Genomic DNA, 10,357 nt, shown 5'->3' with positions numbered 1-10,357 from the left:
TATCATAAATTAGCCCCTTCCTTATTGCATATAATACTGATGATGGGATGAAATGATTTTAAAGGATAGTGGAATGGGGGAAAGACTGTTAAAACAGAAAACAGCCACAAAAGCTCAAATTAACAATAAATCATTTTAAAAAGCATTAGAATTATTGACTGAATTGAATGAAAAAGTTGAATAACAATGTATATTTTTACTTACAAAATTCTAGCCAAGTTTAAGAATAAAGGGAGAGATGTTACAAGTAAGGTTAACATTAAATATATGAGGATTTAAGAGACTTATGGGAAGGAGGAAGTATTTGTAAATTTTTTATGTGTGCAAATAAAAAAAATAAAAAGGTCACTGAAAGGTTCCATTACTTATGAGTTCAAAATCTAAAAGAAAAACATCAGGCTGATGAAGCCCTACAGCACACAGAGAGTGTTGCATTGATAATTAGATGATCTGAATTTGAACACTAGTTTTTTTTTTTTTACTTCCAAGTAAAAGTAAAATGTCAGTTTTCACACCTATAAAGTGGGGCTAACAAGTCCTTCCCTGCCTCAAAAACTTGAGAGAACTACATGAAAGCAGAGCAGATATTAATTTATTGAATCTATTCTACAACTATTTATTGTGTATCTACTGCAAAGGAAAAAGGCAAGGAAAATCACCTGTCTTCATAGGGATAAATTCCTATGTTGTAGCATACGTAAAAGACACTTCTGATGCACTTACACTAAGTCTTGGATCTTAGTTTTTCATAAGTGGGGATAAATTTCCGGTTAATCTGCACTCTTTCTGTTTTCATTATGCCCTTAAACAGTAGCAGGATGGGATGGGGACTCCTTACTGACCAAGGTACCCAACCTGTATCTGTGGTGGCAATCACAGGATGCTCAAAGCGAAGTAGGTGGGATGAGCACAGAAGACATGCCAATGAGGAATGGGAAGCACATAATTAAAATTTGATTTTTTTTTTGAGGTGGGGCCTTAGCCTGTTACCCAGGCTTGCCTCCAATGCCTGGGCTGATGCCATCCCCGTGGCTCTGCCTCCCAAATAACTGGTATTATATAAATGTACCACAGTGCTGCTTTACAATCTGATTTTTTGTCACATTAAGATTTTTACTTTGTGCATGTTTTACAATGTACATAATGTATTAGAACCTCAATACAGGTATACAACCTATAAATAAGTATATATATGAACATTCGACCCTAAAATTTGACATGTTGGGAACTGAATATTCTAAAGTGAAGGAATTTGAGAAATGTAGATGCTGGAAGGGATTCTCAGACCTTTCTTTCTCCCCTGAAGTAGGTCCTAAGACCCTCATATGAATGGTACTCATCCTATTCTTAAAGGAAGGTGTCATCTTTGTCTCTGAAGGTGGAGGACATGGAGAAGAATTCTAACAAAACAGATCTTGCTAAATTCCCCCTTTCCACAGTGAGATCACGTCCTTTTTCTTATCAGATTTGCCCACCACTCTCCACTCTTCATCAAAACTAATATGGAAATACTTAGATTTACTTGTTTCTGCAGGTTTTCATTACCTTATGAAGGCTCCTACTCCTGCAAACCTTAACTGCTTTTCTCTTGTTAATGTCATTTGTTAGCCTAATTTATAAGACCACTTCCCACCCCCTGCAGTGAACCTACCAGGAGCAGAAGGAAAAGGGATTTCCCCTCCCCTTTGTACTCAAAACATTTTAAACTTGGTACAATGTAACAATTTTTAGACAATGGCTCTGATAATTTATAATACAACTAAATGGTTGGGGATGTACCTCAGTGGCGGAGTGCATGCTTAGCAGGCACAAGGCTGGTCCCATCCCAACCACCGTGCACAAGCACAAGGTACCATTAAATACAAATAACAATGGCTCCTTCAGAGGTTGGCTGAATGAAGAATTTTTTTTTTTTTTGTGGGACTGGAGTTTGAACACAGGACCTTGAGCTTCCGAAGCAGGTACTCTACAGCTTGAGTCCCACCCCCCGTTCATTTTCCTCTGCTTATTTTAGAGATGCAGTCTCCAGAACTATTTGCCTGGAGCTGGTCTCAAACTTTGATCCTCCCTATCTCAGTCTCCCAAGTCACTAGGACTACAGGCATGAGCCACTGGTGCCTGGCTTCTGTCATCATTTTTAGCAATCAAGTTTCCAAAATATGGAGTTCTAAAAATATTTTCCATAGTGGTAATATTAGTCATATTTTATTGTTATTCTTGCTAAAGTTTTGAAGATGTAATGCATTAACAGTTTTAAAAATCAAAACTACATAACAGACATAAATTGTCTTGCTCCCACCCCTATTTCCATCTATTCTGACCTCCTTTTAAGCTCCCAACAGACAATTCTTTGGTTTCTTATGTATCCTTCTGAGAGCTTCTATATGTGTAAATATAAGCATATATATTCTCATTGATCCCCCTTTCTCCCACAAAAGACAAGATGTGATATTCGGCATGCAGCTTCTTGTACTTAATGTATTCTAATACACAGAGAGATTTTACATCCATTGTACTAGTGGACCACTGTTTCTGTAAACTCAGCCTCTGTAGATGGACACTTAGGTTATTTCCATTCTTTCACTGTAACTCAGGTATACACATAACTTGCTATGTGTGTACTTATACCTGTAGGATAACTTCCCAGAACAGAGATTGCTAAATCAGACTGTAATTTTGAGAGACTTTACCAAATTTCCTTCTCTAAAGGTATCTCTTTTGCACTCTCACCAGTCATGGATGAAAATACTAGTTTACCCACAAGTTTGCCAACGAAGCATGTCATCAAACTTTAGGATTGCTGCCACTGCAATTGGTGAAAACAAGTTTGTCCTAATTTTTATGAATGTTAAATTTCCTGCCCATTCTTCATTTTTCTCATCTATACATGAGAGAACACTCATTAGAAACCTTACAGTTTGGGTGCTTTATTAGCTTTTAATTTTGAAAATAAGATAATTTATGTATGTGATAGATATATAGTCTGAAACACTCTTGTGTGGTTAGCATTCTTTTATTGTGATAAATAGAAGAAAATATATGTGGATCTAATCAGTTCTCTGCAGAAAGATACTCATTTTTCAATTAAGAAGCAAAATCACTCATTTCTAACTATGGTACTTGTTATAGGTTGAACTTTATTGTCCCAAAAGATGTTGGAGTCCTAACCCCAACAACTGTAAATGTGACCTTATTTGGATATAGGATATTTGCAGATGAGTTAAGGTGAAGTCATTAGGATGAGTCCTAATCTAAAATACTAGTGTCTGTCCTTATTTGAAGGGGAACTTTGGACACAAGCCCAGATATATACAGAGGGAAGATGATGTGATGACAGGGGAAAAAAATCCCTTTACAAGCCAAGGAATACCTGCAGCAGGCTGGGAGAGACACATGGAACAGATTCTTCCTTACAGCCCCAGGACGGACTCATGTGGATGCACCCTTATTCCAGACATCTCCCTCTATGATTTTGAGACAATAAATTTGTTGTTTCAGTCACCTCATTTGTAGAACTATTATGGCACCCTAACAACCATCTACAATACTAGTTTACATTAGTCCTTTTTTTATTTTCTTTCAAAAATGGAGTTTGAACTCAGGACCTTGTACTTGCCAGGCAGGCACTCTTATCATTTGAGGCACATACCCAAACCCTTTCAGATTTAGCTGTTTTTTTGCCCAGGGCCAGCCTCAGCCCTCCATCCTCCCACTTACACCTTTCAAGTAGCTGTGATTACAGATGTGCCACTATGCCTTGCTAATTTGCCTGGGCTGGCCTCGAACTAAGATTTTCCCAATACCTCCTTCCTGAGTATCTGGGATTACAGACATGAGTTCTTGAAACGCTATTTTTCAAATATGTAAAGAAGTTACATTTTCAACATTTTAACAATACTAGTAGCTCATAAGTAAAATGACATGTTGTCTAGGATTTTTTTTATATATTCCAGTCAAAAAAAATAAAGGCAAGAGTGATGGAATACACTGCATTTTATATTTCCTAATATCTTGCCATAGTTTTGCTTGAAAATGCAATGAGGATGAATTCGCCTATATTAATTTAAAGATATTTCTTTTGTCCTCTCTGTGCCAGCACGGTTGTAGATATGGGAGATATTAACACTAAGACAGGGGCTGTTCTCTTTGGGAACAATTATTGGATATAATTTTAAGAATAAGGTAAATTATCTCCATGGCCTCAGGTATAAAGATTCATTTTTAGACAGTAATTGCCAGATCTATAATTTGTGGTCTTTTATCTACTTCTGGTCTTGTTAAAGTATTCCTCAGTAGGTACTTAGCCTACTAAGTTCATTATCTTCCTTTCTACATACCCAACATGAGAGAATACATTAATCATTACAATGTCCCATTTTTCATTTTTGTGACAGCTGCACAATAATTATTAGTTTGAAATAAAAAAAAGATGGCCTGTTGATTGCTTACAATACCAACTCTGGATTATGTTTCAATTTTTATTTTCTGTCTGGAAATCTTCTCAGGATTAACTATATAAATATACATCACACATGAAGTTATACTGAAAGTCTTATAAAGCACCTAAAACAGTTATTAAAAAAACAAAAGTTCACTCTGTTAGTGCTCCATTGTAAGTTCCACTCATAAATAAAAAATTACGATAATGCTTTTAAGTCAGCATATCACATTTCAGATGGTGATATATAGTTAATTGTTTTTCATTTCTAGTGATCCTGTAAATTCTATTTGGAATCATAATGCAAAGTAGGTATAGCACTGTAACAAATCATCTGCAGCTGACTGATACAATGATTATAACTGAGGACTGTATCTACAAGAATCGTCTGTTCTACTCACTAAGTTATGTAAGAAATACTTCATGTATTCATCAATGAAAAGGTATCATTAAAGTAAGATACTCTCCACTGGCTCAATGGAGAATTAGGCAGCCATCTAGGGAATTTTCTGAAGATAGCCAATGTGGACATTCCTTAAGGGAATCACAATGGGGTTTGTTTGTCATCAGCTTGTTTGCTGATGACAAAGGCCAGAGATGCCCTTTTCTAGACTCTGACAATTCCTGATAGCTAAACAGGTTTGCCAATCCTAATCCAGAAATTGGACGAACAGCATAAGCAATGGTTTGGAGATTAGCCTTTCAGGCAGAGAATTATCCAGCTAACTAATCTTCATAAGCTATTTTTAAAGTTTTCCCCTTTTTGTTTCTGTACCCTGTATGTTTTAGTTCGCTAAAATATTTAATCCCTTTAATCAGTTCTACCAAAGAGTTAGCTGGATTCTGAGATACATTGTTACTTTAGCTAGCAGTTATCTTAACAGGCTGCACTCTAGAGCATATATAGTGAAGGATAAGAAGACCCGGGCTTCAGATAAGATTCCAGCACCTTCTAAGCACTTCTAACGGTTTCATTGAGCCCTAGCGTTTATGGGTTCACCGCCGCGCTACGCTTCAGAACAGTCAACCACCAGGCTCTGGGACCCACGCAGCGCGCAGCAGGACCACAGGGAGGGGCGGGGCACTTGGAGCCTCCCCAGGACCGCCGTCGGAGGCGGCGGCCGTGCGCGCCCTTGGCCCGCGCGGGGACGCGCCCTAGGGGTAGGGGGCGAGCCCAGGCGCGAGGCGGAGGAAGCTCCGTCGCTGCGGCGCGCGCCCGGCCGCCCGGCCTGCCCAGGAATGAATGGAAGGTTCAATCTCGCGCGCTCGGCGCCAGCAGCCAATGACGCGGCCGGGAACAACGGGCAGGTGTGCGCGTGCCGCCGCCTGACGCAGGGCTTCAGTCGAGCCGCCTGGTGCCGCCGCTGTGCCCGCGGGTCCCTTCCCCCCCCCCAGCTCAACCCCTCCCTCCTTCCCGCTCCCCGCGGCCCGTCACCCGCTGGGCTGCGGCGGCGACAGCGGATTCCGCTGACAATGTGCTGACCCTCCCGGCCCCGCCGCGCGCTGGCCGGCTTTCCCTCAGGAAGTGAGTGACAGACTCCAGGCCCCTTCCTCCCGGACGGAACGCCACTCACGCACACACACCCGTTTCCCCGCTCACTCCCTGGCCGGCGACGCAACCATGAGGCTACGGAGGTAAGCAGCCGGCTACCCGCGACCCGCAAGGGCGGGCGCGGCCGCGGTGTGCGCGCTGCGGACCTCACTCGCGGTCCCGGGTGGGGCACGTGAGCCCCGTCGAGGGGAGTTCGAGGAGCCGAGAGCCTAGAGGACGCGCGAGAGCCGGGCACGGGCCGAGGAGGGAAAGTGACAGGTCGCGCAGCAAGTTGTGGCGCGGGAGCCCAGGCGCTGCATCCCTTTTTTCGCTGGCCTGGATTTATTGCCCGGTGTCGTTCCCAAGACGCGGCCGTTCGATGTACTTCCGGGTTCACACCTTTCCCTGCCAGCTCCGCGCCTCAAGGTCGGGGCTCGGGTGGGCACGACGCGGCCCGAGTCGGTTCGGCGCCGGAGAAAAGCAGGGAGGGGGTGCGCGGGAGTGCGGCGACCCGGGGCGCGATGGGCGGTGCGGCTGCGGTCTGTGCGGGCGCCTTGGACGCGGGTCTTGCCGCCAGGGGGCGCCCGCACCCCCCCCGTGGCGCTTTCCGCAAACCCAGCTGCTTTGTACCAGGCAGGCGTCGGGGCTCCTTTTTGCTCTGGCATCCATGGGTGTAAATTCATGAATTAAAATCGGTACTGGAAGAAAACGGAGGAAAAAACGCTCTTGGATTGAGGCAGTTTTGGAGAAGGAAAAAAAAAAAAAACAAAGAAGAAATGATATATTTGCAGTAGCATTGACTGACTCCTGCAACACTGGATGCGGGCACTTTAAGGATTTGTACTCCAAAAAACTTTTTTTTTAATTGCGTGTTGATACATGTTGAGTGTTTTCAAGTAACATCTTACAGTATGTATTTATTGCCCTCATTGCGGAAATTTCTTAAATGTAAGTAATATTAAGTCCGCCATTTTGGATTGTTTCATGTAGCACAGGATGAAATCTTGGGGGCCTGGGTTGCCTTGACTTCCCTGCAGTTCTTTCGCTGGTTTGTTTTCATCGGCAGGTTTTTTTTTTTTTTTTTTTTTTTTTAAGGTTTCTAAGTAATATTACTGTTCATGGACCTGAATTCTCCCGTGAGCATTTTATACCTGGAATTGATAATGCAAGGGAAAATGCATTATCCTCCTGTTTTTATTGTAGTTTTTATTTCTTGGTCCTATTTATTGTGGAAGTGAAATTACACATGACAACTAGTATTTGAATGAATTTAAAACATTTTACAATATGGTTGGAAAAGTATCAAACTGATTTTTACTCTGATCAAGAAAATCGTCGTGTCTTATTTTTTGTGTGTGCAGATTGTCATATTTTGATAATGCAAAAATGATTTTTAGAAAATACTAAGTCTAATAAATTCCGAAACCACAAATTTATTTAATTTTATGAAAGCTTTCAAGAAAATTAAATTCAAATCGAGTTCTTGGAAATGTATGCCGATTTTGTATGATTTTAAAAATTCGATTTGTCGTGAGATCTATGTCATTTTTTCCTGCAGTGGATTTGCACAGATTTGATAGAGGAATTGTCTATAAATTAATAAAAGAACATGTGATAATCAGAATTCCATTTAGATTAGTAATTAAACCTTGTCTATTTTGGGGACAGTTCTTGCTTCTCAAATTATTTATCTTTGTATTTATGAATTACTGCAACCCAATGTGCTTAATTTCCTAAAGAGCTTTTGGAACTAAACTGACACAGGCCTCTTTCTAGTACTAAGGTGCGTGTGGGGGGAGAACAATATGCCAACGAGTAAGTTTTATCGGACTTTACTGTTTTACAAATAGGATCAGCTAATCGTTGCTTGGTAATATAATAACTTAAGAAGTTAAGGAATTGAATCAATTTGTAATGCATATTGGTTCTTGGAACTGTTTATAGAAACTTCTCAATAGATCTGGAACCAAATGATCCAATGATTATATTCCCATTAACCCTTTCAGATTGTAGAATGTCTTATGATACATGTTCTGTGGTCATACCTCTTTTAGAAAGAATGAAAAATTTGTTGTGGAATTAATCAGGAATTCAATACAAAATCTACTGGGGGGTGTGTGTGTGTAAATATGGTCAATCTTTGTAAGTGAAGAAGATTGAGATTTTTAATTGTGCTCAATATTAGTTTTTAGAATGACTTATTTTAAAGGGCATTGTACATTTAAGTTCTAAAAAGTCACCAGAGTTTTAGTAAATACAGTAAATCTAAGGTTTTTTTTTTGCAGGGGGGGAGGTTTGTGTTGATTCTGAAGAAAGAAAAGATTAAGCAGCTCTTACATATCTGAAACTTTAATGATGCTTGGTATCTGATCACTTTGGAATTCGTAACACATTGTTATAATTTACAATTTTTTATTAAAGGAGAAAATGTTATTAACTAAAACACATGCATCACAGGCTTCAGATACAGGGACTGATGTCTCTTTAAAATTATTGAAGTGCTAATAAAATTTAGGGACTATCTTAGCGATCTGAGGTGAGAAATGATCCCTAAACGTTTAACTTAATCCATAGTTAATTTAAGTTGATCAAGAAAAAAGAAAAGGGGGGATACAGACATGAATCAACTTAGAATTAATTAAAGCTATTGATAATGAATGAGACATTAAAATGTTTGCCAGGTGAAAGATTTCCTTATTTGGTATATTTGAGGAGAATTTAATTTTCTTTTAAAATTCTTAAATGCTCAAAATGTATGTTTAAATGCTGTAGAACCAATATTTGATTTTCTTCCACTTTACAGGGACTATATTTTCATTACAAATAGGTACTGTTTTATATGAACTACAAGGGAAAGAATTCCTAGTTTGCCAAGCAGAACAATGAAAATTCTTTGCATTCAGATACTTAAGATTGATTTATATGAACATATCTAGGAATATGTGATATATAGAATTACATTGGTTTGAGAAATGTGCCCACAACGAACAGGGTTAATAGTATTGTGTTGAATTTCTCAGACACAATGACACTCTATGAAGTCGCTGACCATAGTGCTGAATCAAGACAGCCATATTGGACACTGCTCAATCTAACTGAAAACTAAACACAGAAATTGCATTTCAGGTAGCATCATGGATAAAAGAAATGGTAGATAAATATTTCATACATATTTTTATTTATTTTTGTTTGTTTTAATCTAGTTGAATTGCTATCACCCAGAAATTGTGGTAGAGAAATTTAATCCTTGAGTATTAATTTATTATATAACATTGATTTTGAATAGTATCAACAAACTCAATAGGATTGATGCTAGAGATTTTCTCTTTCTTTGAAAGTGGCCACTTCCAGATTATGACAAGATTTTAAAACCATTTTAATCACCCAGTGAATTAACTCAAAAACTGTACAACTTTAGCTGATACCACTGTAATTTGAACTTTTCTTTCGTATTCTGGCACTCTGAAAACCAACATCAAAACATGAATTTATCAAATATAATCTAATTAGAAGTCACTCATGAAATAAATTCCATATTGAAACAATAATACAAAAAATTATCTAAATAAAGGAAAGAAAAGTTTGAAATTGGGATGTTGATTAGCATTGAGGGGAAATTTTCTGTTGTTACCAGCTTTCAGCACTTATGGTAATATAATACGTTCATTGTTGTATGAGATAAACACTGGTTTGAAACAACTGTAGAAATTACCTGAAAAGGAATGTGTAATATATTTACTATTTCAGCAATAAGTACTATTTTAAACATAGAACTTTGACATTATTTTCCTAAAAATAGAATGGGTTCATACGTAGGATAATCAAATTAAGGGTCAAAGGTGACCAAGCCTGGACAAAGGGCATGCAGCTCATTTTCAAGCAATCAGTTTCTAGTTTTTTCATGGCTGAACAAAAGCCTAATTATATAGAAAAAGGTCTTAGTGTTGAATGACTACTTTAATGGCAGAAAAACATGTTTTAAAATGTGTAGATATTTTCAAATCACTCTTTTATGATGTATTTAGGAATGTAAGAGTTGAAATACTACTTTTATGTTTTTCAAATAATTATACATTTGTTTAGAATCTTCAAAAATTTCAACTAAAATATTCTTGACTATGTGTAGTTTAAAAATAGTCTATAGTTTTTTGGTATTTTTTAAGTTTTAGGAAAAAATCTGTAAATTATGGCTATTTTTGCATCTGTTGATTTACTCTCTACTAAACTGCTGTTATTTATAGAGTATTACATTTATTGCACCATTAAGTCACTGTCAGTGATGTAATCATGAGCAACCTCTCAAACAGCTCTATCTTTATTTTATGAAAATATTTTTTAAATGTTTATGTTGAAAATATTTAGAATAGTGTAAAAGTTCTCATTTAATT

At 38.4% G+C, this 10,357-nt stretch overlaps 1 protein-coding gene across 1 annotated transcript in view; it reads left to right on the top strand.

Moving 5' to 3' along the window:
• The first annotated feature begins 5,946 nt into the window (after positions 1 to 5,946).
• The window catches only part of Lin28b (lin-28 homolog B), a 119,514-nt gene continuing 115,103 nt past the window's right edge, over positions 5,947 to 10,357 (top strand). Inside the window, exon 1 of the mRNA XM_074077755.1 lies at positions 5,947 to 6,073. The gene's annotated coding sequence lies outside the window, so the exon portion shown is untranslated. The remainder of the gene's footprint in view (positions 6,074 to 10,357) is intronic.

Source organism: Castor canadensis, chromosome 1 (genome assembly GCF_047511655.1).
Source record: "Castor canadensis chromosome 1, mCasCan1.hap1v2, whole genome shotgun sequence".
Taxonomy (NCBI): Eukaryota; Metazoa; Chordata; class Mammalia; order Rodentia; family Castoridae; genus Castor; species Castor canadensis.
The sequence above is the reverse complement of the archived record's forward strand: the minus strand, read 5'-3'. Positions and strand labels throughout refer to the sequence as shown.